This window comes from Macaca mulatta, chromosome 15 (genome assembly GCF_049350105.2).
Source record: "Macaca mulatta isolate MMU2019108-1 chromosome 15, T2T-MMU8v2.0, whole genome shotgun sequence".
Lineage (NCBI taxonomy): Eukaryota > Metazoa > Chordata > Mammalia > Primates > Cercopithecidae > Macaca > Macaca mulatta.
This window is the reverse complement of record NC_133420.1, coordinates 61,450,583-61,478,295: the sequence shown is the minus strand read 5'-3', so window position 1 is coordinate 61,478,295 and position 27,713 is coordinate 61,450,583. Positions and strand designations below refer to the sequence as shown.

The following is a 27,713-nucleotide window of genomic DNA, read 5'->3' as shown; positions in this document are numbered from 1 at the left end:
ATGACAGGTCCTGGCATAGGACACAGAATTGGAGAAAGGCCCCAGCTCTGGAGACCTCTGAGACTGAAACTAGGGTCTCCAAAACCATGAGCAACTGCCATCTCCCCGTTTCTGCTTGTCTTGTGTAATGGCCTCATTCTTTCCTGAAGACAGGTTTTCTTTACATAGTAGGAATGTGGCCCTCGTCAGTCTAACTCCTCATCAAGGAAAGTGTTTTCTCCCTGCTGCTCTAGAGGACGAACACTGGTTAGCCTGGATTGGGTCAATGCAGCCCTGGACCAGTTACTAAATCTGGGGGCTGGGGAGTTGTAACTGACCCAGCCAGCATTACTGGCCTGACTCTGTGGTCAGGAGGAGGGCAGAATAGACCCTTAGAAGAAGGGAGGAGAAGGAGTAGGCACAGTGGCTCCCATCTATAATCCCAGCACTTTGGGAGGCTGTGGTGGAAAGATCGCTTGAGGCCAGGAGTTCAAGATCAGCCTGGGCAACATACTGAGATCCTCTACCAAAACAAAAACAAAAACAAACAAACAAAAAACCAGGCAGGTGTGGTGGCATGCAAAAAACCAGGCAGGTGTGGTGGCATGCGCCTGTAGTCCTAGCTACTCAGGAGGCTGAGGTAGGAGGGTCACTCGAGCCCAGGAGTTGGAGGTTGCAGTGAGCTATTATCACATCATTGCACTCCAGCCTGGGTGAGAGAGTGATACAGTGTCTCTAAAAAAAATCAAAGAAGAAGAACAGTAGGAGGAGGAAGAGAAGGAGGAGGAGGAGAAGAAGAAGGAGGAGAAAGAGGAGGAGAAGAAGGAAGAAGAGAAGAAGAAGGAGGAGGAGGAGGCGGGAGGAGGAGGAGAAGAAGAAGGAGGAGGAGGAGGAGGTGGGAGGAGGAGAAGGAGGGAGGAGGGCAATGTATCGGCCAGACAGAGCTGTGGCTGCCATTCCTGCTCTGCACATCCTAGCCACAGTGCATGTGCCATTAGTTAAGCACTTACTGGGCACCAAACTTCTGTGCCAGGCTCCAGCCTTTCTTCAGTGGAGTTCACAATCTGGTGGAGGAAACAAATACCCAAACAGATAATCTCAAGTGCAGGGGGTAAAGTGCACCAGTGCTGGAGACTCAGCATGCTGTCAGAACCTGGGCGGGAGGCTTTGAACTCCACCTGTTCAGTCAAGGAGGCTTCCTGAAAGAGTGACAGGGACCCCAGTCTTGGAGGGAACAGCAGGAGTGAACTAGGTGATGAAGGAGGAATGCACATTCCAGGTGAGCAGCAAGGTGAAGGTGCAAGACCCAGGCCTGTGCCCAGGAGAATCAGCAGCTCCGGAAAGTTAGGGCATGGAGTGTGAGGTGGACAGGGACAGGGAGTGTGGGTGGGCTTGAAAATGCTTCACCTTTGGCCTTGGCTGTTGCCTGTCCCTCCTGCCATCCACACAGTGAAATCCGACTCAGCCTCAAGGCAAGCTCTGCCGTGGACCTGCCATTTTGAATCCTTCAGTGGAGAATCATAGCATCCTCAGGGATTCTGCAGCATCTTACGGGTGCCTCTGTTCTAGACTTTCATGTTCTGCCTTGCTTTCAGTTATTTATTTACACATCTGAGGTCCTTTACTACATCAAAAGACCCTTGAATGCAGGAACCATGCCCTAAACGTCCTTCTCTCACACACAGCTCCTTGTTCAGTGTTCAGAAAATAACTGAATTGTGATCACTTGGCTAATTGGACAGTTTTTCCATCTTGGGAGCAACTACCAAAATGACATTGGTTTCATGTAAGTTGAAAGAATTTTAAAAGTTATCTATTAACATTTTTTCAACATATCCAATTTAATATATATATATATATTTTCCCAAAAACAAAAGGAGCTTTATGGATTTTATTGATTATAAAGTTGATAAATATGCATAAAGAAAATGTAAGTGATACATAAAAGCATAAAGAATAAATTTAAAATCACACAAGATACTATCTCCCAGAGGCAGCCACTGTTTACATTTCAGATAACAAGCTTTTCGGGTATTTCTCTATAAATCCAGGTGTTATTAATATATAACTTTATAAAAAGGTAGTAAAAAATGCAACATAAGCTAGCCCTCGGAGTAATAAGTTCAAAAGAATTTAACAGTCGAATAAAATGTGTTTTTTTTTTTTCTTTTGGGTAGCCTAAATGGCTTCTCTGATGTTCCCTGAGGGATTAAACAACCACTCAAGATTTTCTTGGGAAACTTCTACCTGCTCTCTGTCTCTCTTTTCTTGAGATATAATTGACATGCCATAAAATTCACCATATAAAGTATACAATTCAGTGGTTTTGAATATGCTCACAGGGCTGTGCAACTATCACCACTATTTAATTCCAGAACATGTCCATCGCCTCAAAAGGAAACACCATACCTTTTAAGCAGTCACTACCCATTCCTCTGTCTCTCCAGCCCCTAGCAACAAATTACTTTCACTTCTTTTTTCTTTTTCTTTTTCTTTTTTTTTTTGAGACAGAGTCTCACTCTGTCACCCAGGCTGGACTACAGTGGTATGATCTCGGCTCACTGCAACCTCTACTTCCTAGGTTCAAGCGATTCTCCTGCCTCAGCCTCCCGAGTAGCTGGGATTACAGGCACACACCACCATGCCCGGCTAATTTTTGTATTTTTTGTAGAGATGGGGTTTTGCCATGTTGGTCAGACTGGTCTCGAACTCCTGACCTCAAATGATCTGCCTGCCTCAGCCTCTCAAAGCACTGAGATTATAGGCTTGAGCCACTGTGCCTGGCCACTAATTCAGTTGCTGTCTCCATTTTATTTCTGTCTCTGTGGACTTGCCTATTTTGGACATTTCATGTGAATGGAATTATATAATATGATGCCTTTTTTATTGGGTTTCTTTCATGTAGCATAATATTTTCAAGGTTCGTCTGTAAAAATAGCATATGTTAGTGCTTCATTTCTTTTTATGGCCAAATAATATTGCATTGTATGGATATACCATATTTTGTTTATCCATTCATCAGTTGATATACATTTAGATTCTTTCTACTTCTTGGCTGTTATTAATAATGTTGCTATGAACATTAGGGTAAATGTTTTTATTTGAGCATGTGTTTTCACTTTTCTTGCGTATACACCTAGGAATAAAATGTCTGGGTCAGGATTGGGCACGGTGGCTCACACCTGTAATCTTAGTACTTTGGTAGGCCAAGGCAGGCAGATCATGAGGTCAGGAGTTGAAGACCAATTGGCCAACATGGTGAAACCCTGTCTCTACTGAAAGTACAAAAATTAGCTGGGCGTGGTGGCAGGTGCCTGTAATCCTAGCTACTTGGGAGGCTGAGGCAGGAGAATCATTTGAACCCAGGAGGCGGAGAGTGCGGTGAGCTGAGACAGTGCCATTGCAATCCAGTCTGGGCAACAGGGTGAGACTCTGTCTTTAAAAAAAAAAAATCTGGGTCATATGGTAACTCTATAATTAACTTTTTGGGGATCTGCCAAACTGTTTTCTAAAGTGGCTACACTATTTTACATTTTCACCAGCAATATATAAGAGTTTCACTTTTTCTGTGTCCTCAGCAACACTTGTTATAGTCTTTCTGATTATAACCATCCTAGTGGGTGTGAAGTAATATATCATTATGGTTTTGATTTGCATTTTTTTTCTGTTTTTTTTTTCTTTGTTTTTTTTGAAGATAGGGGCTTACTCTGTCACTCAGGCTGGAGTGCAGTGGCACAATCATGGCTAACTGCAGCCTAAAACACCTGGGCTCCAGCAATCCTCCTGCCTCAGCCTCCCAAGTAACTGGGACTATAGGTGTGTGCCACCATGCCTGGATAATTAAATTTTTATTTTTATTTTTGTAAAGACAGGGTTTCACTATGCTGCCCAGGCTGGTCTCAAACTCCTGAGCTCAAGAGATCCTCCTGCCTTGGCCTCCCAAAGTTCTGGGATTACAGATGTGAGCCACTGTACCCAACCTGCAATTTTCTAATGACTAATAACATTGAGTAATTTTTATGTGCTTATTGGCAATTTATATATCTTCTTTGGAGAAATGTCTGTTTCTTCACATCCTTTGTCCACTTTGTAACTGGGGTATTTGTTTTTTATTGTTTAGTTTCTAAGTTTCTTAAATGTTACGAACCACTATAGCCCTGATTTGCAAAACATTTTTTTTTTTCCCATTTGATGGCTTTTTAATTTTCTTAATAGTGTCCTTTGAAGCACAAACATTTTTAAGATTGCTGAAGTCCAGTTTGTCTGTTTTTCTTTCCAGGGTGTGTTTGCTGATATGTCCTCACAGGATTGACCTTTCTTTTCTCTCTCTTTCTTTCCTTCCTTCCTTCCTTCCTTCCTTCCTTCCTTCCTTCCTTCCTTCCTTCCTTCCTTCCTTCCTCTCTCTCTCTCCTCTCTCTCTCTCTCTCTTTAGATGGAGTCTTGCTCTGTCACCCAGGCTGGAGTGCAGTGGTGTGATCTCAGCTCACTGCAACCTCCACCTCCCGGGTTCAAGCAATTCTTGTGCCTCAGCCTGCCAAGTAGCTCCCATTAGGTGTGCGTGGCTAATTTTTGTAGAGATGGGGTTTCACCATGTTGGCCAGGCTGATCTTGAACTCCTGACCTCAAGTGATCCACCCGCCTTGGCCTCTCAAAGTGCTGAGATTACAGGCATGAGCCACTGCGCCTGGTCAGAATTGGTTGTTTTAATCCTGCTCCAATGAGACTCTCTTCTGAACTCTAACTGCACCTTCTAAGTCTTCCAGGCAGCCTGGGCACCTGAAACACGGGGATTCCTCATCCCCCAAGGTTCTTCTGTGTTCATGGTGGTCACTATATCTTCACCACATAAGACACTTTGGATTGACTTCAAGACTTACCTCGACATTGGCTTGAACACTTTCTCCAACTTTGGCTCCTGTAACAAAGACTCTATTGATTCTCCCTCCACCTCTGTCTGCCCCTCTCTGACTCCACACTGGATTCTTCATCTTGCTCAGGGTTTGCCATACTCTCACTTTTCTCTCTCTCCTCTCTACTTTCCAGTGTTCACCTGGTTTGACTTCTTCAATGACCTCCTCTCTTTGGCTCCTTAGTGATGGAAGGCAAAACAGTGAGGCAGACCTGAGTTTCCAGCCTGGCTTGGAAATTTACAAGCTGGGAACCTTGAACACATTTATTTATAGCTCTGTTCCTTTGTTTCCTCATCTATCCAATAAGGATAACAATAGTGTCTTCCAAAGGAGCTCTTGTGAGGCTAAAGGAGATATCATAAATACCCTGTGTCCAATGTACACGATAGAGTAAGTGCTGAAAAATATTCACCATTGGTGCCCCACTATCATTTCAAACTCAACCTGTCCAAGCTAAGCTCATAATTTCACTCCAGGCTAGATCCTTCTGTCTTTTGCCCCCTTCATCCTGCTAGTGCCCTCACTTTGGGGTCACCTCCGACCAGGCCTTGTTCACTAATGACAATATCATCCCACAAGTGTCCCACATCGCCAGAGCTTGTCCATGCCCAGGCTCTTGCTTTCTTTCACCCTGGAGCATCAGTCACCTGATCCTGCTAACTTTTATTTCACAATGCCCCCTTCTCCCTCTTTTCTTTCCACCCTCAGGGCCCCTGTCCTAGCTGTGTGCTCACTGGACTCTGAGTGGCGGAACAGTCCCTGATACGACCGTGGCCCACCTGCCTCTGATCCCTGGCCTTTAGATTTGGCTGTCAGAGGAGCTAGGATCCAGGCACCTTCCTATGGTTCCTACAACTCTGGTTCTTTTTCCTGGCAAGTTGGGGCCACACACGAACCTGGCAAAATGTGGGAGAGGGAGCAAACTGTAGAATGTGGAGGTGGGAGCTCTTGATTGTAGCCTAGGCTTGCCATGGGCTTTGCCAGGGGATCCAGCAAGTTCTTTATGGTTTTTGGACCTTGATTTCCCCATCCACACAGTGGAGATGAAGAATTTCTCAGTCTTGAAGGCCCCTGCCACCTCTGATATGTGGCGATTTATCACTTGCGGTCTCTTTCAATTACAGACATCCCTTTTTTGCTCTCTTCCTACCTTGACAGATTTGTCTTCTAAGGTGAGTTTCTCCTTTGCCAACTCCTTCTCAGACCTCATTTCGTATCTCTGACTCACTCCCCTTGGCTTCTTCCCCTACCCTATAGCCTAGGGTATGTGTGTTGATGTACAAATGTATTCTGATTGTTGGCATAGCTTCTGCCTCTGTGTTCTCTTGGTCTTGCAGAAAGTCTCTGCCTCCTGTCTCTCCTATTCCATCTCAGCCCCACACTGACAATCCCAGGGATCTTTCTAAAGCTTAAATCTGAGCTTGTCACTCCCCTGCTGAAAAACCTTCAGTGGCTTTCTAAAGCCCCAGCATCAAGGTTATCTCCTTAACCTCCTTTTCAAGCATCCCACACCCCGCTACAGTCTGGTCTCAACCTAACTGCTCTACTCAGCTGCTCCTGAAGAGATGGGGCCCCGATTCCTTTGCTGATTCCATCTCTGTGCATGGAGTGTGCCCTCCCCTCTCTTCTGTGTCCAGTGACATTCTATGTTGTCACCCACTGAGCCTCAGATCAACTGTTACTTTCTGGAAAAACTTTTCTTGATCTCTTCATTCAAATAAAAATGCTGTTACTTGTGCATTCCCGCAGAATGTTATTCACTCTGCAGAGAAAGATCGTTTTCTTTCTTCTTCATCTCATGATAAAGGCAGGGGCAGTGTCTGATGCAGCCAGGTGGTCAGCACATCGGTGCTGCTCAGTATACATTTGGTGACTAAGGGAATGGCTTCTTTATGGATTTCTGGCTTTTGTCTCCCTGCCCAGCAGGGCTACTTGAGAGGCCTCCTTTAATCTACCCACCATAGATAGATCCTCTTGAAGGGCAGCTGGGTTCATCTGCTGCCAACTCCAACGTATGTTCCACATTTAAACAAAGGAGCAGGAAGAAGCAAGGATTAGTGCAAGATGCTAGTCACTGAGCACACAGACACCTGCTGGCACAGGGAGCTTTGGCGATATTCCCAGCAAGTATCCCCAAAAGCCAGTGGTCGATGGTGCCCGCAGATAGGATTCCCACTGGCTGAGCTGTGGAGCCTGAGCATCTGGATCCTTCCAGTTCTAGAGAGCTGGAGCTGGTGCTTGAGATCAATGTGTTCCAGCCCACTCATTTTATAGATGCAGAAGCTTAAGCCCCAAGAAGGCTTCCCAAGACCACCCAGCAAATCAGGGCAGGGCTGGGAAAGAAACTCAGGGCTCTCATTCCCTGGGCTCGTCCGTCTTCACCAGGCTGTGGGGTTTTATGAGTACTGTTGTAATTCCTGGATATTTTCTCTCATGAATAGGGATTTCCCTAGAACTAGATTAATATGACCTTGAAATCGGCACTTATCTTTGAAATTCCGAGAGCAAAATCACTGATGGAGGGAGTGACGGAGGGGAGAGAGAGGGAGGGGAGAAAGAAAAAAAAGGAGAGAAGGAGGAGAGAGAGAAACAAAGAATGAGACAGGGACAAAGAAAGAGACACAGGGCCAGAAAGAGATAGAGATAAAAAATGATCAAAGTCCAGCAAAGAGATCAAAAGAGAGTCAGAAAGAGACCACCAGACAGTGCATGAGAGACATGGGAAGCAGAGACGAGGGAGACTACAGTTATGGAGCCCTCTCTACAACTGCCTGCCTCCTTCCTCCTCAGGGCCCCTGGGAAATGCTTCAAAGGCAGGTGCAGCTGTTGCCGGCTCCAAGTTCTGTGGGGCCCATAGGATGATGTGGCCTGAGGCTTCGTCACTGGAGCCCAGGGCTTCAGCTTTCCAGGTAGTGCATGGGTTGCAGCAGCTCTGTGAGTATGAGGTGGGACTCTCAGAACAGTGCTGAGGTCCACTGGGTTTCCTGAGGCAGCACAAAGAGCTCAGATGGGCAGGAACATCTGGCCCTGGTCTGGAGTCTTGTGCTGTCTGGCTGGGGGTCTTGAGGAGGTTTTTACTCCCGAGCTTGGGTCAGCTGGTCCCTAAAGTTCTCCTAGCTCTAACATTCCTGACTGCCTGAGCCCGTGGGACCTACAGATAAAGGGTTCCATCCCTTCTTGGATGTTCATCCCTAACCACTACTTTGGGATCATGTCAGCCATCAAGGATGCGGTCAGAGAGGAATTGTCCACCCGAGGAGACTAACTTCACCTATTGATTTAAGAAATCTTCTTGGTAGAAATGTGAAATTACTGACTGTCAGAGCTGGAGGGGTACCAGGCATGTCTTTCTTGAGTTCCTCATTGCTCAGATAGGGAGACAGACTCAGAGAGCCATTATCAGGGCAGGAGTTAGAAGGTAGAACTTGGATCTGCTGGCCCAGTCATGGACCCCAGAGCACCAGGCTGCATGCTGAGTGGCAGGGAGGGAAGAGCACATGTTTCTTAGGCAGCGAGAACAGCCAAGTCCCCAGAAACATCTCCATAATTTGGGGTGGGATGGTACAGTTTCTCCCTTCTCTTTCCCTACCTAGGCTGTTTCAGGGCCACTTGGACTGTCCCATTTCATTGCCCAGGAGCTAGCTCAGCCGCAGCTGGCTGCTCACTACCGCTTCAATCACCAGGAACCCAGACTTTCAGCTCCTCTCTCTCAAAGGCTGGCCAGTCCTTTGGGCATGGTCTTAGAGGAGGCTGCTCCATGACTGTGCTTTTGGGGGTGCTGGGCAGTGGCTGCAGAAGGCAGCAGATGGGGGTATGTCAAAAAGAAGGAAAGAGTGCTCAAAAGATGAAGTTCAGACAAACAAATCCATCTATATTACCCAGCACAAGTCACCAAATGGTGGAGTGGACTTTCTTTCATAGACACTCTGAGGTTGTCTTTTTCTTTGTTTCTTTACTTATTCATTCAGACACATATTCATTCATTCATGTAACCAACCAGTCATTCATGGTGTGCATGTTCAGTCGTGGTGATGGTGGAAGTGGAGGGGGTGCATTGGTGGTGGTGATGGTTGTGGTAGGTAGGTTGTGTTGGTGCTGCTGGTAGGGGGTGCTTTTGTTGGTGGTGGGTTGTACTGATGGGTGTTGGTGATGTGTGTAGTGGTGGTAGTGGGTGGTGGTATTGATGGTGGGTGGTGGTGGTGGTAGGTGAGTGTTTTTGTTGTTGGGTGGTATTGATGGGTAGTGGTGATTGTGGTGGTGTTGTTGATCGGTGTATCAGTGACAGAGCTGATGATGTAGATAGTGGTGGTGGTGAGTGTTATCTGTGATGGTGATTGGAATAAGAATAGTGCTGATGGATGTTTTGGGAGTAAACGTGTTGCTGTTGATGGGGCTATGGCGACAGTGATTGTGATATCATTGCTTATGATGATGGTAGGTTTTGCTGGTAGCGGTGATGGATGTAGTGGTGGTGTCGACGCGTAGCTGTGGTTGTGGTGGTATTGATGATGGTATTGTTGATGGAAGTTGTATTAGCTTTTTATTGCTGCTGTAACAAGTTATCATAAATTTAGTGCCTTAAAACAACACAGATTTATTATCTTACAGTTTTGTAGAGCAGAAATCCAACATAGGGTTCACTAGGCTAAAATCAAGGTGTCAGCAGGCTTACTTCCTCTCTGGGGGCTCTTAGGGAGAGTCGACTTCCTTTCGTGTTCCAACTTGTAGAGGCCACACCCATTCTTTGGCCCATGGCCTTCTTCTTCCAGCGAGGTTGCAAAGCCAGTGATGTCATATCTGTCTGACCCTTCCCCCACTGTCCATCTCTGTCTTTGACCACAGACAGGGAAGGTTTTCTGCTTTCATAGACTTGTGGTTAAATTGTACCCACTCCGGAAACCCAGGATAATCCCCCCATCTCAAGGTCTGTACCCTTAATCATATCTGTAAAGTCCCTTTTGCCATGTAAGGTAACAAATATACAGATTCTAGGGATTCGAGTGTGGATATCTTTAAGGGAATAATTTTTTGGCCCATCATAGGGGGAATGACGGTAGTGATGATGGTGGTGACCATGGTGATTGTGGCCTTGATGATGATGAGTGTAGTGATGGTGGAGGGTGGTAATGGTTGTGGTAATGGGGCAGAGCAGGTGGTAATGATATTGGTGGGTGGTTATAGTTGTAGTGTTTTTGAAAGGGTTATGGGATTGTGGTTATGGGAGTGTGGGCAATGGAGACAAATCCCCCACTTTGGTTCTCAGCACACTCTCTGGTCAGGAAGGAGCTATGACCTAGACAAAGCACCTATATCTGCAGATGGATGGTGCTCAGGGACATGAGAGAGGGAAAATGAAAAGCTTTGAGGGCTTGGAAGAGATAGGCGTCCTTGCTGGCAGGGGCTTAGGACGCTTTCTGGACTCTGAAGTATAGCTAGCCATTAAAAAACCTCCATAACATTAATAGCTTTGGCTGGGCAAGGTGGCTCATGCCTGTAATCCCAGCACATTGGGAGGCCAAGATTGGCGGATCACCTGAGATCAGGAGTTTGAGACCACCCTGGTCAACATGGTGAAACGCCATCTCTACTGAAAATACAAAAATTATCTGGGCATGGTGGTGGGTGCCTGTAATCTCAGCTACTCAGGAGGCTGAGGCAGGAGAATTGCTTGAACACTCAGGAGGTGGAGGTTGCCATGAGCTGAGATCGTGCCACCGCACTCCAGCCTGGGTGATAGAGCAAGACTCTGCCTCAAAAAAAAAAAAAAAATTAATATCTTTTCCAGGAATGGTGGCTCACACCTGTAATCCCAGCACTTTGGGAGGCTGAAGATGGGCGGATCACGAGGTCAGGAGATTGAGACTATCCTGGCTAACACGGTGAAACTCCATCTTCACTAAAAATACAAAAAATTAGCTGGATGTGGTGGTAGGCACCTGTAGTCCCAGCTGCTCGGGAGGCTGAGGCAGAAGAATGGCATGAACCTGGGAGGCGGCGCTTGCAGTGAGCAGAGATCACACCACTGTACTCCAGCCTGGGCTAGAGAGTGAGACTCTGTCTCAAAAAAAAAAATTAATAGCTTTATTGCTTTATATTTGTAATACCTACTAATTAAACACAGTCAAGCAACACAGAAAAGTGCAAAAAAGAAAAATTTTAAAGTAACCAAAATCTTACTTCCCATAAGGTTAGGGAGGGAGATCATTTCCATACTCGGAGGTGGAGGTTGGGAGGTTCCTGACTCAGAAGGACATTCCCTTCCCGAGGGAGGAAGCAGAGTGAGCAGTGGAATGAAGTTGTCCCAGGGTAGAGATGGCTCCATGTCCTGGGAGAAAGGGGAGTGGCAGGTGTTCAGTGCAAGTGGGCACACAGCTTCCAGAGCCAGGCAGGGGTGAGGTGGGGTGGAGCAGAACAGGCTCTCCCCTGCCTGCCCTTTGTCCTGTGATCTGCCTGGGTGAGCAGATAAGCTTCAATGATCATTGCCTTCTGTGCATCACTCTGGGGGCGGGGGGTACATTGAAATGTGTCATGCAGGCCACTGCAGAATTGCAATGAACAAGAAGGATCTAGAAAGGGACAATATCATGTCCTTTTCTCTTTTCTCTCTAGCACCATCTCAAGCTTCCTCTGCCCTTGAGCAGAGTCTCCCTAGAATCCCAGGCATTTCTGCCTATTCATGGATCTGTGTGAGGCTAAAGGAGCATCCCTGACAATGACCTTGGAGGAAAAGACCTTTTGGGTCCTACTGATGCTAAGGGGATAATTGGAAGGTATTCATGCAAAGGGGCCAAGAAAGGTCAGAGTTTTAAGGGTCCCTTAAGATGATCAAACCTAGGCCTTTTTCAGTCTTTCCCTGCTTGTTTATTCTTTAAATTGTGACATCCTTTTATCAAGCAACATTTTCAGTGAAAGTCCAATATGGACACCAATAAATAGGAGACTGCTTTGAGTGAAGCCGAGGAAGAAGTCTCTGCCTAGCTGGGCACCTAACACCTGGCTGGTCAACTCACCCCAGGCCTTGCATCGGGGTGGGAAATGGGGGAAGTATGCTTGTCTTTCGGGGCTGTTAAGGATGATATAATATATGTAAAGCTTGGGACTCTGTAATGTGGGGAGACATTGAGGGCTGCCTAGCGGCTTAGCCTCACTCTAGGTTCTGTTTGGGAGGAGGGGACAGGGGCTAGGAGCCTGGAACATGGCCCTGGAGGGTTCCCATACAGGCATATTATCATTCCAACGGTTGGCCCCCAGGCACCTCCTGCCCCAACTCAACACACACTTCCTCTCTAGCTACATCCCGCCGCCAACCTAGGTGGCCTCAGTGTCCCCTGGACTTAACACTCCACTTCAGCCCCACAGTCCAGGATCACCTTTGATAACAATCACAGCAGCTAATGTTAATGGAGCACTTGTCTCACGCCAGGCCCTGTTCAAGGTTCTCCATACACATCATCTTGTTTGATGCTCCCAATAGCTCTTCAGAGGGAGCCTCGCTCTGTCACCCAGGCTGGAGTGAAGTGGCGCAATCTCGGCTCGCTGCAACCTCTGCCTCCCAGGTTCAAGCGATTCTCATGCCTCAGCCTTCCCTGTAGCTAGGGTTATAGGCGTGCGCCACCATGCCCAGCTAATTTTTTGTATTTTAGTAGAGATGGGGTTTTGCCATGTTGCCAAGGCTGGCCTTGAGCTCCTGAGCTCAGGTAACCTGCCCTCCTCAGCCTCCCAAAGTGCTAGGATTACAGGTGTGAGCCACTGCACCCAGGCAGAGCATCATTCTTCTACTCATCTTACACATGACTGAGGATTCACAATTTGCCCAAATTCATGCAAGTCAGGAGAGCTGGAATTTGGCGCAAGTACCATAGTGCCTGAACCAACACCACCTGGGGCCTCCCCACCTCTGAAACCTCAGCTGCCACAGCCCACAGGGTCCCTCTGCACCTTGTAGAGATCTTTAGGTCTTTTTTGTACCTTCACCCCATTTCACTCGTCTCTTAGCCCCTCCTACCTTCACTTTACCTGCTTAAATCCTTAGACCCATACTAGCAACCTCACCAGTGCTCTGAAGCCCCAGAGCTATTACCAGATCTAGTGAAAACCCAGTTTCCCTATCTGGAAGGAGAAGCAAAACTGCTCATTTGAAAGCTGGCTGCTTTGGAACCTTCTGAAAGGTCTGCAAAAGTCATCATCGGTATAGAAAAAGTTTTCTTTGTTTAGAGAACTCCTCTGAGAGCCTTTAGATGAGGCATGGCATGGGCAAGGGCCCTGGCAACTCTAGATAGAGGATGGGAGAGCAGAGAGAGTTAGGGGAGGTGACTCCCAGGTCTACCGCCTCACACACCTCTGCGGGCCCATCCACATGGCCTTGTGAATGTAGCCTCTGGGACTTAGCATGTTTTACCCCTCTGGCAAAGGGGGTAAAAGGGAGCTTTACCCCTCTGGGAAGGGTGCCCCTCCCCAGCCCCACCACCAGTGAGAACCCCAGCAGGACTGATCACAAAGGCTGTTCCTCAACTCTCCCCTGGAGTATGAGAGGGAGTAGTTATTACCCCACCTTAGGCACCTCCAAAATGCAATCCAGAGTCCTTCCTTTGGATCCCAAGGCCCTAAGAAATCTGTCCATACCTCATCACCCACCAGGACCACACCACTTCCGGCTTGCCTCAAACACCAAGTGCAATCCAGCTTCCACACTGCCTTCGCACCTTGGCACCTGCTCCTCTCTCTGCCAGAACTTGCACCCCTGGGTATCTAGAGGACTGCTCCTTTGTTTCATTCTGTCTTTGCTCAAAGGTCACCTCCCCCAAAGGGCCTTCCCTGACCTAACTAGCTAACATCACACACGGTCACTGTCTCTTCACTCTGCTTAAATTGTCTTCATAGCACTGATCATTACCTGATGTCAAAGTATAATTTCCAAAGAGTCAAAAACATGACTTTCATAGAAGCATCTAGCGGGATGTGTCAGTGATTTATTTAACTCATTAGTGAGGAATCAGCAAAATGACAGAGCTGGTTCAAGAGGGGATATGAGAACCTGCTATATGTAATCAATGGACAGAGAGTGCTGGAATAAGATGGCAAAGTTAGATACTAAATTTGTTAATGTCCTATAGGACGATAAAACTGCAACCTTTGGGGTTATCTTTTCTTCCAGATAGAAACCATTTGCATCTCTGCTGGACAAACATCATTTGCAGCTTATTAATCTTCTTGAAGTTAACATTTAACTTCCTAGAGTCTGGGCCCTAATCAATAGTAAATAGTAAGTCAAGCCAAAGTGACTCTCCTAGAACAGCGCTGTCTAAAAGGACTTTCTCTGATGAAGAAAATCTGCACCAACCAATAGGATAGTCCTAGCCCCCAAGTGGCTGTTCAGCTCTTGACATGTGGTTGATGTGATTGAGAAACAGAATTTTAGTTGTTTGAATTAAATTTTAAGAAATTTAATCAATATAGTAAATGTCTATTAAATATTGTTATATGTATTTTACTATAATATTAAGATAACATAACATGAATAATTTAATATTCATATATAAATTATATGTAAACACATAATTTATGAGCCAGGTATGGTACAGCCCATGCCTGTAATCTCAGGACTTTGGGAGGCAGAGGCAGGCAGATTGCTTTAGCTCAGGTGTTCAAGACCAGCCTGGGCAACATGGCAAAATCTCAACTTTACCAAAAATACAAAAAATTAGCTGGGCATGGTGGCGAGCACCTGTGGTCCCAGCTACTCAGGAGGCTGAAGTGGGAGGATTGCCTAAGCCTGAGAGGTGGAGGTTGCAGTGAGCTGAGATCATACCACTGCACTCCAACCTGGATGACAGAGTGAGACCCCATCTAAAATATATCTATTTATTATAATAAATATATTTAATTCATGTAATGAATATAAAGTTAATAAATTAAACCTAAATGGCCAATTTACAATTAATATAAAGTTAATAAATTAAACTTAAATGGCCAATGTGGCAAATGGCTACCGTATTGGACAGCCTAGCCCTAGAAAGTCACAAGACAATTAGGCAGCTTGTTAGACAATGTTTTGAATCATTTTCATGTTTTGAATAATTTTTTTCTTAACTCTGACAGTATATTGTGTGTTTATTTGCTAGTTTATTGTCTTTTGTTCCTAATAGAAAGTAAGCTTTGTGATTGAAGGGATGGCTTTGTTTTCTGCATGTCCTAGCACTTAGGAGGGGGTGCCTGGAGCACAGCAGGTGCACAATCAATAATTGTTGAATGAATAAATAAACACAAAGTGGCTGGAATCTTATCAGAAGCCAAAGCAATAAGAGACTCCCCATGGTAAGTTTGGCAGATGAGCTTTAAGCAAGAGTGATGCCTGATGTTTAATTTTAAATGGTTTTCTTATTCTGTAAAGTAATCCCCTGCTGTTAACCTCAGACCTTCAGTGATGTATGTGGCTGCGGCTAATGGTTCTTGGGGAAATGAAGGTCTATGAAAGAGGGTGAGGTGTGGAATCGGAGGGAGGACATGATGACATGCAGGGGGTTAGAAGGATGGAGTTGGGTTCAGACATGCAGAGCCAGGGTAGACAGGAGGGGCTCCCCAGAGGGATGGGAGTGCTTCCTGGGGATCCTCAAACTACCAGGGAGAACCTCAGGCACCCAGCCACAGTTAAGAAGAAACAGACTCAAGTCACTCATTCGGGATTGTGTATTAGTCAGGGTGGACTAACTACGGTAACAGTCTTGAAATCTGAGTGGTTTGACATGGTCAGTTCCCAGGAGAGGGCCCTGGCCTTGGCGGACATGGTCTAGTTGGGGCAGAAACAACTCTTCATCTATCTCTACAGGGTGAAGGTGCATAATCCACAAATCGTTTCTCTCTGCCCTTGGGCTGCACTGGAGCCTACATTTATATGTGGGAGTGTTTACTTATAGGGGATCCACCAGGAGGTTCACTGGGTGCAGCGAAGCCAGGAGAAACCCCTTCCTCCTGCCTCCCCTTCCTGACTCCTCCCATTCTCCTTTCCCTGGGGCCTGAGGCAGCACAGCTGACTCTTAGATCTCAGCCTCTTCCCACAGCACAGGTGTGACTTGGCTGGGCCATGCCTTCCTTGGGGCAGGGAAAGGATTATTCCTATTCAAACCCCCCTCGCCCTGCTTTTCCAGTACACATAAAAGATGCAGGCTGTACACTGGGGATGGTGGGAATGGTGGCAGGGTTGGCACTGGGAGGTGGCCTACGTCTTGTCCTTGGCTCCTTGGCTGCGTGTGATGGCTGAGGATTATAATTTGCCTGGATGGGACTGTTTCTCTCTCTCCTTCTCAGGCTAACCATCAAATGCCCCAGGTAAGTGAGATGATGAGATTATCGAGCTGCACCATCTCTGGGAGACTGAGGACCTAGGATTGTTCCCAGGGTAAAGGCTCCATAAGGCAGGGTTCTCAGCAGCCTAGTGGCCCCGCCCCTCATTGTGCAAAGGACAGACCTGGGCCTGGAGAGGGGAAGGGACTAACCAGGGGGCACAGGGTAGGCCAGGGTCTCCTGACTTCCAGCCATGGCTTCCCTGTCACCCTCTTCTCCTGAAACCTCCCTCAAAGGTGTCTGTTCTTTGGGCTTATCCCCTGGATCTCTTTTCCCTGCCATCAGAGGGGGCCAAGATGAAGTGGGAGGAGGAGAGGTGGTGGGGTGGATGCAAAGAGAGATGCCTTTTTAGGCTGCAGGGACCTCCACAGGGCACTGGAGTTACAGACCTTGTCCATAAGGTTCTTATCTCTGGGGGGACCCCCAAATCGCCCTGCTGTCTGAAGGGAGGGACCATAGGCAGGATGGCAAGCATCAGTTTCCGGCTGTGCATGGGACTGGATTGGGGTCCCAGGCTGCCACATGGCTGCACTTCTCTGATGTGTGTGCTGCCCTCTCTCCCCCTGCCCCTGGGAATTCCCTGTTCCCTCTCCCTTCCCATCTAACAGATGAGTCCTCCTCTATCAGAGTTGAAAGGGCCCTTAGAAGCCATCCAACCCCCTCAATTTGCAGCTGGAGAAAGAGAGGTTCAGAGACAGGAAGGGGCTTTCATGCGTTTGTACCGCCAGTCAGGGCAGAGCTGGGACTGGAGCCTGAGGCTTCTGCACCAGCCAGGGGTTTTCCAGTGCGCTCTGGGCTGTCTCTTGCCCATTCTCTTATCTTGTTTCATCTTGTCTCATCTCATTAAGGATGAGGGGCTGGAGAGATAGCACTGAGATGGGATCTTGAAATCGACTTCCGAACAGCTCTTGGCTTGTACAGTGAGAGAAACACTTCCCCACCCCTACCCCCTCACCCAAGCCATTCCAGTCACCCCTGGCCTCCATTCCAGTCACCCCTCCTTGCTGGCCAGGCTGTCTGTGCGGGGTCCCAGGAAAAAGTCCTGGGCAGGGGACAAGTGAGGAATAGGACTGGGCCACTCCTTTGGGGAGGAAACTCCATTGGGCTTGAGCTCCTGGAACCAAAGAGGACAGACTGGCAGTTGCCTGTCGGGATAGGTTCTTTGGAATTTCATGGAGTTCTCTAGAATGGAAGGCAGAGGGAGGAAAACATCTGAGACTGGGTCCAGGGAAGAAGGAACAGGGGCAATGGCAAAGGCCTCTTGTTGCCCCAGGTGGATGATAAGGTATATTTGGGACCTCTTCCTACAGGGAGTCTTCCAAGCTTGACTTCAGGGTTCCTTGCAGCAAAGACAAAAGTCAGAATAAAAAGTCAGAATACACTTGGTTCACTCAGTCATTTATGGTCAGGATGCTTTTGGCTGTCACAGAAACCCCACACAAATAAGCTTAGGCCAAGGGCAAAGGGAGTTATTGAAAAGACACTGGGCTTTTCCATGTCACAAAATCATGGAAATGCCTCACTCACGTCAACAAATCATGTCCCTGTAGCTGAATGCAGCCAGGACCATCTTTCATCTCTGCTTATCTTCGTGTCAGCTGTGCCTCTGATGGCTTTTTCCACACTAGAGGACACAGTGCTGACCACTCTCCATTGTCCCACAGCTCAGAGCTTTACACCAAGAGACAGATGGGTCCTCTTTCCCCAGGTCCTGTTGGGGAAATCCCTAGAAGGACTCAAACCGGCCTGGGCTGGATCAGGCACCCACCCATGGCCTGAACCATGAAGTGCTGGGAACTGTCTGCAGAGGACAGAAAATCGCAGTGAGTCTGGGAACCTCTTTCAAGGGAGCCCTCTCTAGTTAATTTCTTTAGAATGCTTGTTAATGTCTCCTACATGCCACACCCGGCCAGAGCTGAACTGTGAGCAACCTCAGACTTAGGGTGACCACAGTTTAACAGAGGAGCAAAGCACACGATAGCAAGTTCTTTGGACCTGAAAGAGAGCAGATATGGTGCTCTGGGATGACAGTGGTTTTAGAATCAAGTGGAGAGAACAGAGTGTCCAAAAGCTTGGGGGAAACTGTGAGCTTCTGGCTCACTGGGAAGGCAGCAGGCGATGAGGCTTGGGAACAAGGCTATGGAGCTTCAGATTTGACCTAGAGACAGGGGGAGCCGTAGGAGGCAGGGAAGGAATGGGGTCAGACTTGTCCAATTATGACCTGTAGAGCCTAGTGCTGTGTTGGACATCAAGTTGCTAAGTGGCCCAGTTTTAGGAATCCCCTTTCAGTGATGTGTGGAGAGGAGAAGCTGAGACTGCAGACAGGGGAGTGGATGGGTAGGAAGCCGCAGGCGTATCCTAGGGTAGCCTCAGCACTCCAATGCACAATTATGGAAACGCGATTCTTAGCTGAATTGAGCTCCTTTGTTCTGTGCAGTTGTGGGAGCCAGGAGACAGCCACTACTCTAACAAAGGAAAAAAGATTGCTCTGTGAAACTGAATTCGTCAACTGAAGAAGCTGCATTTGGTCTAATTCTAACATCTCACTCAGCTTTCCTTCTCTGGCCATACTCTTCAAAAGCTTCCGGTCCTCCAGAGTAGGCTGCTCCCACCATCAGCAGCATAGAAGAATGCAGAACAAAGTTCTGCCTCCCTAAGGCAAGGAGGAAGCTCTTGGCAGGCAGGAGAGCACTTGAGGACCTGGGGGAGGAGGGCAGAGGAAGGGCGGACACAGGGATTCTGGCTTCCCTCCCCGAGGACAGGATAAACACAGGGCATCTTCCTGTAACATCAATTGTTACCAAAGATTTCGAGAGAGAAAAATTCATAAATCATTTTAATACTAAGATCAGATGGATATATTATGGAGTGGAATGCAAGTTTTGCATGCTTTTAAAAAATTATGGTAAAATACACGACCAAAATTTTATCACCTTAACCATTTTAAAGTGTTCAGTTCAGTGGTGTTAAACATATTTCCATTGTTGTGCAACTATCACGACCATCCAGTTTTATAACTCTCCTGTCTTGTACAACTCAAAGTCTGTGCCCACGAAACAATAACTCCCCGTTCCCTTTCCTCCCGTGCTTTGGCGGCCACCATTCCACCTTCCTTCTCTACGAATTTGACGACTCTAGGTATCTCATAGAAGTGGAATCATACAATACTTGTCTTTTTGTGACTGGTCTCTTTTGTTTAGCATAGTGTCCTCAAGATTCATCCGTGTTGAAGCAGGTGTCAGGATTTCCTTCCTTTTAAGTTGGAATAATACTTCACTGTGTGTATGTATGCCACATTCTGCTTATCCATCCAGCCATAGGCGAACATTTGGGTGGTCTTCCCTTTTGGCTGTTGTGAATAATGCTGCTATGAACACAGGTGCATAAATATCTGTTTGAGACCCTGCTTTTTCAACTCTTTTGGGTATATACCAAGAAGTGGAGCTCACTGCAACCTCCGCCTCCCGGGTTCAAGTGATTCTCCTGCCTCAGCTTCCCAAGTAGCTGAGATTACAAGTGTGCACCGTCATGACTGGCTCATTTTGTGTGTGTGTGTGTGTGTGTGTGTGTGTGTGTGTGTGTGTGTGTGTGTGTTTGTATTTTTAGTAGAGACGGGGTTTTACCACATTGGCCAGGCTGGTCTCAAACTCCTCACCTCAGGTGATCTGCCCACCTCGGCCTCCCAAAGTGTTGGGATTACAGGCGTGAGCCATCACACCCAGTTGGTATTATAATGCTACGTTTAATGTTTTTTAGGAACCACCGCACTGTTTTCCGTAGTGGCTGTGCCATTCATTCCGCTCAGTGGTACATATATCCTCCATATTCTCACTAACACTTGTCATTTTCTCCTTTTTGAGACTAGCCATCCTAATGGGTGTGGGGTTTTATGCATACATTGTTAAAAGGAAAAGACATATCTCACCTCTGATGGCTGCTTTGAGTCTCATCCTCAGAGCCTCAGGGCTTTCAGAGCAGAAAGGGAAAGCATCCCAAGCCTGGGTGCAGCACTTAGTGGGTCTGCAGGAGTCACTTACCCTTCTCCTCCTGTTCTTTGCAGCTTGCTTTCACAGCCTTGAGGGCAGGATAGGCCGCACATAAGTGTGACATGCAGCAGAATGAAATGCCTTTTATCATCAAGAGTCAGAGCCTTAAGCTAAAAGGACTGGGAATCTCTCCCACAATCCGGAAGGCAGGACACCCAGAAGGCAGCTTCGTGGAGGGGTCAGATCAAGCTGGGCAGTAAAGGCAGAGAGGACTTTTCAGATAGGAAATGGTTTTAGAGGAGAAGAAGGCTGCACCTGAGCAAAGGGCTGGAGGTGGAAAGAAAGAAAAGGCTTTTTCCTTCTTAGTTACACAAGCAGGTTTGAAGGATTCCAGCGGGCTCCAGACTTACCCCTATCCTCCCTAACCCATCAGCCTAGTTGAGACTTCCTCTCGGTCAGGGAAGCCAGTTTCTTCTGGCTCCTTCTCAGCCCTCTTTCTCGAAATGGATTCCTTGCCTCCTTGACACCTGGCTCTTTCGATTTTTCTCCTCTCCTTCGGCTGTTTCTCCTTGTCTCTGCTCATTCTTCTTTCAGCTCCTGAAGAGTTTCTAAGGGAGAGGACTTGGCAGCTTTCTGCATGTGATGTCCTTGTCCAAACCTGCTATCGAGATCCCAGGGAAGGGGCTATCAGCAGTTGAAGGGGTGACTAGCCCTGTGAATGTACGCTTAATTTTTGGTGACTTCTGGATGTCCCCAGGCAGGAATCTCTGCCTTCTCACCTCCTTTACCCTAGATAAGGCAGCCACTGCTCCTTTCTGGCTGAGCTGAATTGATTCAAGCTCTCAAAGGCATCTGATTAAGGGAACAGAACCTGATGGCATCAAGCAAATGTGTCAGGGGTCTTGTGATGGAGACACATGAGTTTGCCTGGCACCCACACAAAAAGAGGAGAGCCAGATTTGGGAAGAGGCAGTTATAGTCACTGTGAAAGGCAGTGTGGGAGATGCACCTCGTTGCTACGGGAGCTCAGAGGAGGAAGACATCAATCCAGCTTTGAGGCGAGGCTTTAAGTAGACTTGACAACCTAGCTGGGGAGATGAGCTGTGTGAACCCACACATGGAAACTAACCAAAGGCAATATGTTCTCAGAGGTATCAGAGTTACAAATAAGTTCTTTGAGTATCGGAAGAAGAAGGCATTTTTATCCTACTTGGGAATGAAGGTGGCACCACAGTTTCCTGGATGGAGCGAATTTGATCCACGCCTTGGCAGGATGGAAGCAGAGACGAGGTGGAAATAGAATGACTAGGAAGAGAGTGAGTGGAATCCCAGGGCAGAAATGCATGCAGTATGTCCAGGGAGCAGTAGATGATCCAGGGTGGTTGGAGCCTTTTGGTGATGGGGAGCCATAGAAAGTTCTTGAGGAGTGGAGTGATGAGCTTGGAGGTGTGCAGTGATTGGCAAGTTGCTTCTCATGGCAGTGTTGGGACTGCCATTAGCTGAAAGTATTAGGTTTGGGAAAGGTGAAATCCAGTCTGCATGGACTCATCAGCAATGATTTCTGGGCTAGCAAAGCGGGAGGAAGTCTAACCTTTTGGAAAGCACTTGCGTGAGGCACTGATGCATAGCTCCTGCATAGCCGATCCTCAATTTTTCTAAAGATGCCATTTAACCTAGTTTCCTGGAACTCATACAACTGAATACAGTATTTGATGTTTACAAAATTGAATTGGAAAATCTCAAACAAGGCAGAAAAAGCTATTATTTCAAGCTTTCTGTTGGCTCTGTTTTAGCTTGTGTGTCTAGTAGCTGGAGAGGCTGGGAAAAGACCATGGTGGAGGAGCTGGGTGGCTAGGGGCAGGGAAGACAAAGGATTCAGCTCTGGGCGTGTTGGGCTGAGGTTCATGGTGGCTTGCAAGTGGAGATATCCAGCAGACTGTCGTGCTTATAAATGTGAAGCTTCAGATAGTGGTTTAGGAGTATATTAGCCAGCATTCTTCTAGTTATGAGTCATAATTCTAACTTTAACTGTCTCAAGTGAAAAGGTAATTTATTGGCTCATGTAAGTGGAAAGTCCAGGGGCTGCTTGGTTCTGATGTTAGGCATGGCTGGACCTAGGGGTTCAGTGACGTTCAATGATGTCAGTTATAGCCTGTCTGTCCATCTATCTGTCTCTCCGCATCTCAGTTCTGCTGGGCTGTATTTGGCTTCACTCTGCATGTAGGTTCTCTCCACCAGAAAGGCTTAGTATCTCCAGGGGAAAGAGGCTAATTTCTGCCAGCAGCAAAGTTCTGGGAGAACTCTGATTGGCCTGGATTAAGAATGAATAAGAGTACCCCAGTCCTGAAGTTAGAGGATGGGGTCATTGTGATTGGCAGTTCCCCTGTGACCGTGTGGAATGGAGAATGAGCAATTCCACAAAGCAGAAGTGAGTTGTCATTCCTAGGAATGTATTCTGGGTCAAGAAACAGTACAGCATCCATAGGCGGTGTCAGGTGTCTTCACTATACAAGTGAGGATTCTGCAGCTCAAATAGATGACATCATCTAGGGAGACTGTATATAGACATAAGAGAGGAGGGCTAGAGCTTAATCTGCCAGAGTTCAGGGAGGAGACTGGCCAGGAAGAGGCTTCCAGGAGCTGAGAGAGTCAGGAAGGGTCCAGGGCGACCCAAGACTCAAGAGGAGATAATGAGGAAGTGATCCTCTGCAGAGAGCTCCAGTGATATGGTAATGGAAAAGTAATTTTACAATCGAGTGACTGTAATTGAGAGCTTGGAAAAAGCTGGGAACAAGGGGGTGATGGGACGGAAGCCAGCTTGGAGGGGCTGTGAAAGGAACAGGGAGTGCTGGAGCCAGAGAGGTTGCTGAGTTTTTGTTTTTGGTTTTGATTTAATGAGGAGACACCTGAGGTGCTAATGCTCAAGGGAGAGGATGAAGTTTGGGGAGAGGGAGGGGATTCTGGAGTAGATGGCAGGGCCAGAGTCAAGGACACAGGCAGCAGGATTACCTTTGTCTCCACAAGACCCTGCTGTATACAGCTGCATGACATGCAGAGCAGAGTCCATCTTGTTCACTTAGTATCATATGCATTTCCCATTTGCAATGTAGCATTCATACTTATCTTTTAAAATTAGTTTTTAAATCACAAAAGCAACACATGCACATGGTAAAACAAAATGCAAACAGCTCAGAAGGAATAAAAGATGAAAATGAAAGTCTTCTCCATCCTCCCTCAGTCTGCCTTCCAGTAGGGAAACTGCTTTTCATCAGTTTCTTGGGAATTCTTCCCAAAATTTTTAATGCATATACAAATATATATGTGCATATATTTTAAAATAGACAAGTGGGATCCTACTGCGCATACTGTTCTGCACCTTGCTTTTTCACTCAATGCTATTTCTTGGAGATACTTCCTTATTAGCATATAGAGAGAATTCGCTCCCTTTCAAGAGCGGGATGCTGTTCTATTGTGGGGATGGAGCAGGGCTTGTTCAACAACCCTCTACTATGTGGACTTTCTTTCTTTTTTTTTATTTTATTTTTATTTTTTGGAATTTTTTTTTCCTTTCTTTTTTATTATTATACTTTGAGTTCTAGGGTACATGTGCATAACGTGCAGGTTTGTTACATATGTATACTTGTGCCATGTTGGTGTGCTGCAACCATCAACTCGTCAGCACCCATCAACTCGTCATTTACATCAGGTATAACTCCCAATGCAATCCCTCCCCCCTCCCCCCTCCCCGTGATAGGCCCCGGTGTGTGATGTTCCCCTTCCCGAGTCCAAGTGATCTCATTGTTCAGTTCCCACCTATGAGTGAGAACATGCGGTGTTTGGTTTTGTTCTTGTGATAGTTTGCTAAGAATGATGGTTTCCAGCTGCATCCATGTCCCTACAAAGGACAACTATGTGGACTTTCTGTTGTTTCTACTCTATTGCCATTAAAAAGAATACTGCAATATACCTTTTAATACACTTATTTTTGTGCACAGGTGGAACTATTTTTGTACATAAAATTCTTAGGAATGCAATTATTGGAGTTAAAGAATGTATACATTTAGAAGTGTGATAGGCAATGCAAAATTGCTCTTCAAAGAAGTCACATACATGTGAATGTTTTGGAGCTTAAGTAGGAGATACACAGGTGTTCATTACATTACTGCCCATATTTTTTGTATGCTTGGATGGTCTACCCACATATGCACAAGGAATCACAATATTTACACTCCCACAAACAGTAAATAAACATGCCCTGATTTTCCTAACAGGATGTTAATGAGGTTTTAAATCTTTGTCCATCTGAAGGATGGAAAATGGTATGTCCCTATCACTTTAATTGCATTTATTTAATCATGAGGGTGGCTGATCATTTTTTCAGTAAATTGCTTTTGCATTTCTATTAAGTCATACTTTAATGCCTACACACTGTTTCATTTTTTACATGTGCCTTAATTTACTTAACTCTCTTCTTGTGGGTTATTTATATGGTTTCTGAACAACTGTGAATATCTTTGTACGTGAAGTTTTTTTCTTCTCTTTTTAGACATTTTTCTTCAGTGTACTATTCCAGAAGATGAATTGCTGGGTCAACAGTATGAACATTTATGACTCAATACATATTGTCAAACTGCTTTCTCAAAGGGCAATACAATACACAGTACCCCCAATTTTATTATTCTCTTCTCAGGAGTAGGTATTGTAAATGCAAATTAATTTTTTTTTATTTTATAAGTAAAAATGAGGCCTTAATTTCATTTGTGTTTTTCTTATTCCCAGTGAGGTTGAATATTTTAATATGTTTGTTTATTAATTGCATTTCACCTCTCTGAACTGTCTTCTTTTCTGCTCGTTTAGTGATAGCACATTCTTATACACAGGAAATAAGATGATATCTTATCAGGGAAGCCTCTTTCCTCAGGCCCTATGACCTTCTGGGAAATTATTGACTGATATCAGATTGTCAAAATCTATCTTTGACATGAGAACACCCAGGAGGGAGTGATTGAAAAGACTTAGGAGATACAGAGTGAGGACAGATAGGAGAACTGAATGAGTGAGACTCTAGGTAATGATGTGGACTGCAGATATGAGGGAGGTGGGAAAGAATGTATGAGTCAGGATGGAAATTCATGGGCAGCATAGGGAACGTGGAGGGCTCAGGGTTCTCCACCTCTCGGCTTCCAAATGGAGCTCTGGGTGACCCGGACAGTGATGGCTGGGTTTCAGAATGCCGACCTGGATGGTGTCATTTCTGCTATGTGCTGCAGACTTGAAAACAGATTGAACCGAGGAGGGATTTTGCTTAAGCCTTGGGTGAGCAGTTACTGAGCACTGTCCCCTTCTTTATCCAGATAGCCATTTAGTTTCACCATTGTTAAACAATTGCTGTTAATTAATTTGATATCTAGATTTATTGGTATTATACTTTCTATTTCTTTTATTACTAATTTTCGTAGACAGATGTATTTGATCACTTTTCATATATATGTATGTATCCACATATGTGTGTGTATATATATATACACATACATGTGTAATATCTATTCCTACTATTTTATTACTACTTTTCATACCTCCATGTCTGTGTGTATCTGTGTGTGTGTGTGTGTCTGTGTGTGTGTGTGTATTCATCTCTTTTGGGGGAAACTGACTGTTCGTGTTCATTTTTCTTTCTTTTGGATGTTAATTATTTTATTCACTTTCAAGTAACCTTTATATATTAAAGTTATAAGACTGTCGTATTTTCACAAACATTATTTTTAATTTATTTGCCTTTAATTTTGTTTCTTTCACTGTTTTTAAAATTTTGCGATAGAGTCTCGCTCTGTTGCCCAGGCGGAGTGCCGTGGTGCAATCTCAGCTCACTGCAACCTCTGCCTCCCGGGTTCAAGTGATTCTCCTTCCTCAGCCCCACCACACCCCACCATGCCCGGCTAATTTTTGTATTTTTAGTAGAGACGGAGTTTCACCATGTTGGCCAGGCTGGTCTGAACTCATGATCTCAAGTGATTTGCCCGCCTTGGCCTCCCAAAGTGCTGGAATTACAGGCATGAGCCAATGCACCTGGTGTCACTTTTTATTACTGAAATGCACAATTGAGCTTGTCCAACCTGTGGCCCACGGGCTGCATGCAGCTCAGGACAGCTTTGAATACAGCCCAACACAAATTCGTAAACTTTCTTAAAACATTATGAGATTTTTTTTGTTTGTTTTTAGCTCATCAGCTATTGTTAGTGTTGGTGATGGCAGTGGTGGCCCGGCTGCTGCCATGTTGCTGGCTGCAGTGGGGGAGGCGTAGGCAGGGCTGCCCACTCCACAGAACCAGTGAGAACTGGGAACAGGTGGAAGCCCTGCCCACTTCCAAGTAGGAGGGGTGGGAGCCCCACCCTACTGGGGCAGCTGCAGCTGCCCAGCCACAGCTGTGGACCCAGGCATCTCTGCAATCTAGGGTCCCAGGAAGCCCCCGTCCCTGTAGGCTCTGAAGTCACTGCTCCTGCTGCCTGGCCTCTCCCCACTCCCAGCACCCACTCCAATTTTGGAGCAAAGTTGTGGCTGAGCCCGGGTGCTGTCATGATCCAGCTGGGTATGTGCACACTTAGGACAGTGCTAACATGCCAGCTCCCTGCTGCTTCATCCCCCTCCAGACTTTGAATGCAGATGAGCAGGGGAGAGAGGCCAAGGCAGGGATAAGGGCAGCTAGGGCAGGTCTGCAGGCACCCCTCAGCATGAACAGCCTGGGCACTGTGGGCACCATGGATGGCAGGTTAATGGCAGCAGGAGACAGACAGGCTCCTCGGCAAAAAGGGGTGGGGCCAGGGAAAGCCTGAGGCCTAGGGGTCAGGCTTCCAGATCTGCCAACCAGAGTGAGAACTTATGGTGCCTTTCCTGGGTCTGCCCATGGCTGCCCATGGACCAATCAGCACATACTTCCTCCACTCTGAGGCATATAAAAACCCCAGACTCAGCCAGACCTGCACAGATGACCTGTCTGCAGAGAGGAGCTAATCCACTGTGGGTCTCCTCTCTGCTTAGAGCTGGATACTTGTTGGGATGACCTGCCTGCAGACAGCAGCTACACACTGCGGGTCTCCTCTGAGCTGTTCTGTCACTCAGTAAAGCACTTCTTCACCTTGCTACCCTCCACTTGTCTGTATACCTCATTCTTTCTGGATGCAGGACAAGAATTTGGGACCTACCAAATGGCAGGGCTGAAAGAACTGTAACACAAACAGGACGGAAACATGTCCCTTGCTTGCCACATTGCAGAAGATGAGAAGGAGAGAACAGAGAAGGAGAGAAGAGCTTCAGCCCTTTGGGGATCCCAGACCTAAGAGCTCCCTGAGCCAGGGCTGTGACACCCTTTCTGGGCTCTACAGTTCTTGGAGTCTCCAAGCCTCCAGGCACCACCATGTTCCCCAGTGCCAGCCATGGAAACTGCTTGCAGTACTCCTCGTCCAGCTGCAGCCTTGCAGGGAACCAGCACCCATGCCAGTGC

The 27,713-nt window shown here is 46.6% G+C and overlaps 1 long non-coding RNA gene across 1 annotated transcript in view; it reads left to right on the top strand.

The window, feature by feature from the left end:
• LOC144334622 (uncharacterized) overlaps nucleotides 1-27,713 on the top strand; it is a 377,237-nt gene that overhangs the window by 84,051 nt on the left and 265,473 nt on the right. The window lies entirely within an intron of this gene.